Below are 6,658 nucleotides of genomic sequence, written 5' to 3'. Positions count from 1 at the left end.
AAACCTGTAGTTACTGCACTAATAGTTTTACTTCGATGGAACACAATTTGACATGGTATGTCGTATAAATCAATAATTTTGTATATTTTTAATTTGTAGTTAACTAATGTAAGATAAGAAAAAAAGAATTTTTAGTTATTAACATAATTTATCATAACGAGTTTTATTAAACATCATAAACTATTGCTTAATTATATTAAATATCCCCCTTAAGGGGACGCTACACCCGCATGCGTTGTCTCCGTCTTACAAACGCATAACATAGGTACATAGCAAAATGCAAAATAGTGCGTTATTCCTAATATATTGAAAATGTATAGTCAGTAACTCTCGTTTAACTTCGTCAGTTTTAATAGAGTGGATACAGTTTACCCATTATTAAACTTTAAGGTAAAAAAGTGTCTGTGATTTGTTATGTTCGGGTTTTGGTTATTCTGAAGCTAGTTATATAAATAAACAGATATGCGGCATTTGGTTCTATTTGTTAGGGGGACAAATATTAATCAAAATGCAAAATAGTGCGTTCTGAATAATCCATTACTAGGTATCTAATATTTAACTCCATATATAACTACATAATATATAACTCCATTTTGAGTCTGTAGTTTAATTAATAATAGAGTGAATTAGGTATCATATTATCATATTTTCAAGTAAGTATATTATCCAGTGAATTGTGAATCTCATAGGTTTCTTTTTATATTTTATTTTTAAGGGCGTTATGCTCATTATTCCTGCTGACCCACAGTTTTTAAGATACCTGCCTATTGATTTGTTTTGGGCTGGATAGGTGCAATTTTATATTTCTAACCGATTTTCGTAACGCTTTGTTTATTGCCACAGAAACGTAAAGCAACTTTTCTGACATCTCTAAAAACAATCTGAGTGTTTTGGCAAATTCGATTGAGTAGTTTTTGACATCATTAGTTACACAGTGTGTAATAAAACCAAATGTATGTGTGTAGTACCTACGTCCTACACACATAAATTTGGTTTTAAGATATAGTTTTTTTATTCGAGGCCAAAAGAGCGACAATTTGATGCATGTTTGTACCTGATCTGTCCGAGTACCTAACCAAATACCAATAGCAACCATTTATATACAAAAAAATTAGTTTCAATTTCCACCTTGAATCTCAAGAATCAAGATTCCTGTTTGACCACCTCTTTAAAATGTGAACATTGGAAAATCCTTTCTTATTGCACATCTAGAGCATTATAATTTAGAGGAACTACTATTCCAAATTTCAGGTTCGCACGTTTTGTAGTTTTTAAGATGTGGTGATGAGTGAGTGAGTGAGTGATATTTTGATATTATATATAATATATACATAACGTGTTCGTGGTTTGCAGTTTAATAAAGTTTAATTAGATTTAAATTAGCATCTTGTATTCCTATAATATCATACTATAATAACTTATCTTCAGATTATAATCCGGTTTACAAAACGACTACCTATTGTCTTTTGTTTATACATTCAATATCGGAATGTAGTATAAATATATAATAAATTATTATTTGACAAGTTTTTTTTTTGTCATTTGACCTTCGAAATTAGCAATCTGAAAAAAAAACGTTCGTTTATACGTTGAATTTCTATACCTAATAATAATATTATAGACGTATTATTGTACACAGGTACAACTTACCTAATATACAAAATGCAAATAATGTAGGTACAGCTACCACCTATGCAGTGTATTCAACACAATAAAGGAAACACAAAATATTTCGAACACATGACCCTGAATTTTATTCAGGTTTTTTTACTAAATAATGGACATATTTGAGTTGGTTCTAATACTAATTAAATTACATTTTTTAAACAACTACGACTTGTAAAGTACTTTTCTATCTTAAAAATTGACTTATTGAGAGTGAGTTTCATTTATGCATGCTGTATTGTAGGTATTTAAAGTATTTTTTAACAGTCTTTTTAGATTCTGAGTGAAACGATGAATGTATTGATTTTACAATGATGTGTGTTTTAGATTCTGAGTGGAACGATGAATGTATTTATTTTACAATGATGTGTGTTTTTTTAAAAATTTTTTTTTGTGTTTGTAATCACCTTTTAGGACAGTAAAAGTGCTTGGATTTTCTTCAACAGTGCCTTCTCTAGTAGGAAAGTGAATCTAGTTGGTACTTTGAGGGGTCAAAAGTAAAAATTTCCCAGTAGTTTTTAAAAGTACCGTGAAAAACAAATCAAAAATTAAGGAAAAACGGGAATTTTTACGCAAAATTTGTTTTCGAGAAAATCGATTTTGGTTTTTGGTACAACTCTAAAACAAATGACCGTAGGTGCATAAAATGTTGACTGAATGTTTATATTAGCGATTTCTATACACCATAACATTTTCCAAATATTTTGACTTATTTTGAGCTGGTTACGGACATTTTCAGTTTCCATATTATTTAGTTTTTTTTTCTATAAATATCAATAAAATTTTATTTGTTGGTTAAAAAAGCTTGAAAATTTAATAGAAGGTTCCTATTATATTTTTTCAAAGGCAGATGAAAAAAATTAAAAATCCATAGTCACAATTTTTCTTTATAAGCATCTAAAGTTCAAATATTGACAAAATACGTAAAAATGACGAAAATTTGCAAATTATTTTTATTTAGAAATTCATGAAAAATTTTCTTTTTAAATCTAAGATTTGAAAATGTAATACAAGATTCCTCATAAGTTTGTCTACCTTTTTTAAACAAAAAATGTCTACAAGCAAGTCAAGTTTAAATTTTTATGAGCGTTTGAAATTCATATTTTTACAACATTTGATATTAAAAAACAAATGACTGTAGATACTTGAAAATTTCACTAAATGTTTATATTAGTATTTTCTATATACCAGGAATAGGCAACTCAAAGTAACTAGCGGGCCACAATGCATAGGAGAAAGCAAAAAAAAAAAAATCCTTCAAATTTACTAACATTTATTTTTTACGCTTTTTAGTGGACATTTTTAAAATAATTACTACAAAACACGAAAATAAGGTAATTTGAAAATGTAGCGCGGGCCAGATAAAAAAGGTACGCGGGCCGCCAGTTTCCCATCCCTGCTATATACGAAAAAATTTTGAAAACTCTTTTTGAGCTGTTTACGGACATTGTCAGTTTTCAATTTTTTTAGTTTTTTTTCCTATAAATATCAATAAAGTTTAATCTGTTGGGCCAAAAAGTGTAAAAATTTAATACAAGGCTCCTGATATATTGTTACAATAGCAGTTGAAAAATATTAAAAATACATAGGCACAATTTTCTTTTATAAGGATTTAAAGATAGAATTTTGACAAAATGTATCAAATTTAAAATTGAATTATTAATTGGTAGTTAAAAATACATAAAATGTTCAACTTTTATACCTAAGGATTGAACATTTCAAACAAGATTCCACGTAAGTAGTTAATTCTGTTATCAAAAAATCAAAAAAATACATAAGCACTGTTTATTTTTATACTAATTTTAAGTTCCAATATGGACGAAATTACATATTAAAAAACTTAGAATAACTATTTTAGTTATTTTGTTGTGATTGTATAAAATTATTCGTGGGTACTTGAAACTTCTAAAGTATACTACCTATTATATTATATCTATGATAGTATCACACTATCACGGTTTGTTGTTGATGTATAACGCGTTATAAGTACCTATTAGGTATTATGATATGATTAATTTGGAATTTATTATAGGACATAGGTATGTCAATTTTTTTTTTCATACCATAGATATATTATATATTATACCTAGATTCAGTCTCCGCTCAGAATTGTTTTTCTTGTACAATGATATTATATCATTGAATTCAAATTTAATACCATCCATTATAAAGTGACCCACTTGTAACCTACTATACAGCAGAGCGACATCCACTTGCCCACCTTTTTATATAATAAAGTACCGGAACTGAACCGGAATTTTTAAATTAAAAAGGTACTTTTAGATTCAAGAATAAAATAATTTAATTATCATATTTAAAGGTATTACGGTTTTGTGTATAACCTATGTATCTATGATATATTATGAGTTTTCTAATATTTCTCATGCCACAATTAACCTAACCTAACCTCAATTATACCCACATTCTGGATGACTATTTTAAATTATTATACTTTTTGGTACCGAAATTATCTGGAACCGAAACCTAAATTATTTGGAACCGGTACCTTTATTTTTTTCATCTTGGAACCAGAACCGAACCGGAATCGTTATTTTATTTTTGGAGAACCGGTACCAGAACTGATACCGATAAATTCAAAAGGTTCCAGTCTCTGATTATAATCATCGAAATGTAAAATATGGATAAGTACTATATATTATTAAATATTTTACTGTATAGTTTTTATAAAACTAATCATATAACAGATTTTAATACTTTGAAATTGTTTGAGTAGAAACGGGGTCAACATCACAATTTTTTGAAAACGAGTATTTATGGAAAATGGAAGGTACACTTAAAATGGGTACGGATGGATAAAAATGGGCACAGATTTGGTGGAAAGAAAAGGGTATCTACCACCCCTAATACGATTTGAATATAGTTGAAAGTAAATATTGCGGTGAAAAAATGCACGTTTAATCTTGCAACGAACCACACAGTGCAAATAATTTATTTTCCTATAAACTGAATAAGGTGAATAAAAGTAAAATCATAAACCTTTGTTTTGCTATTGATCATGGTTTTGAGCTGACCAGTTCTTTGGATCCCGGCCCTCATATCGATATGGTATGTATTGAAAAGCGTTTGATGTTTAGGGGTTTGTTACGAGAATTTCTATGAATGTCAATAAAGCTTTATTTGTTGAGTAAAAATACTTGAAAATTTAATACAATTTGTACAGTAGGTTACAAGTGGGTCACTGTAATGGATGATGTTAAATTTGATTCAATGATAATATAATATATATCATTGTATACGAAAAATGATTCTGAGATAATACGATCAGTATGGTCAGTCAGCCTATGACATTATATTATTAAATATATTTCATGATGTATTACTGTGAATAATGTAATTTATTACAAATTATTGGGTACTTGGAACCTTGTTTTGAATTTCCAATCTTATACATTTTGTCAAAATTCGAGATTTAAATGTTTATAAAAAATAATTGTGCCATTCTGTTTTTAACTGCAATTGTAACAATATATGTATATCAGGAACCTTATATTAAGTAGTTAATGAGTTATATAAGTATTTACATTTTAAAGTTTGGATAAGCGGAGTGGAGTAATACAGCTAGATTCCCCGCCAAAATGTTAGTCTACTAAACAACTCGTTTAAATTTTAAATTCTCATAAATTAAAAAAAAATTTGTACAAAATTTGATTTTATAGATCAAAATACACCAAAAAATATTCTGCTTACCAAATAAAATAAAAATGTATGGGTTATTTAAGTAAAAAATTTAAAAGTGATAAAAAATATGGTAAAAAATATCATTTTTGTTTCAAAAATGTTTTTTATTGTGACGACTTAAATATTAAAATTATGTAAAATTAATAGTTTCAAAAACGTTGGCGTTTTCTGAAATACCTAATAAGTTATTTAACCTCTAGTTTAGCCTGCTGACCCGCGTTGCAATGAGATTGTTTTTAAATAAAATAATATTATATTTATTGTTATTGTTAGACCTTAGACACCAGGGCGTATACTGTATACGACATTACAATAATAACAAAACTCAAAAGGCAATGTCCGTTTGCTTGTAGCTTGTAGACTATAAAACCACAGAATATATTACATTTAATCTATTCTATGATAACACTACTCGATCGATTTCGACAAAAGTTTCAGAGATTGTTTTTATTAGAGAATAGAGATATCAGGAAAGTTAAGAGATTAGTTTGAACCTGCAAGTCCGAAAATATATCAAGTTCTATATCTCAATCGAATTAATTCACAAATCTAGATGCAGTGTGCACCGTTCACCGATGCCCATTTTTTCGTTAACAAAACAATTAAAAGACCTGGGAACGCTTAAAAATGTTTTAAAAATTAACAAAAAATATATTTATATCCCACTTTAATAAATTCATATAAGTAGTAGATAACCAGTGAAAATATTGTCAACATCAAATTTGTATGATCTCAAAATCAAAAAATAAAACGCGGAGATGTCGAATTGTTGCACAATGAAATCATAATATACATACTCGTATAGTGAATATAGAAACCAGGCATCTCCATATTTATATGATAGGTACATATTAAGTATATCATGATTGTATTTAACAATCGGATTTGTCTAGTTGACCATACGCCGAAGCTTTGTTTTTTTAATAATATGCAATCAAAAACTAATTTCATTGTTGATCTCCCAGATTTTTATTATTTTTACTCTATGATAATTTTAATTTTTCTTTAATTGCTACTATTAAGTAATAGTGTAATTTGCCATTAATCCATTTTATATAAATTAGTAAATAGGTAGGTACCTACATTTTGTTTTATAATTTTCTTAAGAGGATGTCTCATTCGTATGCGTCCCACAAATGCGTATACCTAATATATTGAAAATGTATTGTTAGTAACTCTCGTTTAACTTCGTCAGTTTTAATAGAGTGGATTTACCCATTATTAAACTTTAAGGTAAAAAATTGTCAGTGATTTGTTATGTTCTGGTTTTTTTTATTCTGAAGCTAGTTATAAA

Source organism: Acyrthosiphon pisum, chromosome A1 (genome assembly GCF_005508785.2).
Source record: "Acyrthosiphon pisum isolate AL4f chromosome A1, pea_aphid_22Mar2018_4r6ur, whole genome shotgun sequence".
Classification (NCBI taxonomy): domain Eukaryota; kingdom Metazoa; phylum Arthropoda; class Insecta; order Hemiptera; family Aphididae; genus Acyrthosiphon; species Acyrthosiphon pisum.
Note: the sequence above shows the minus strand (reverse complement) of the source record.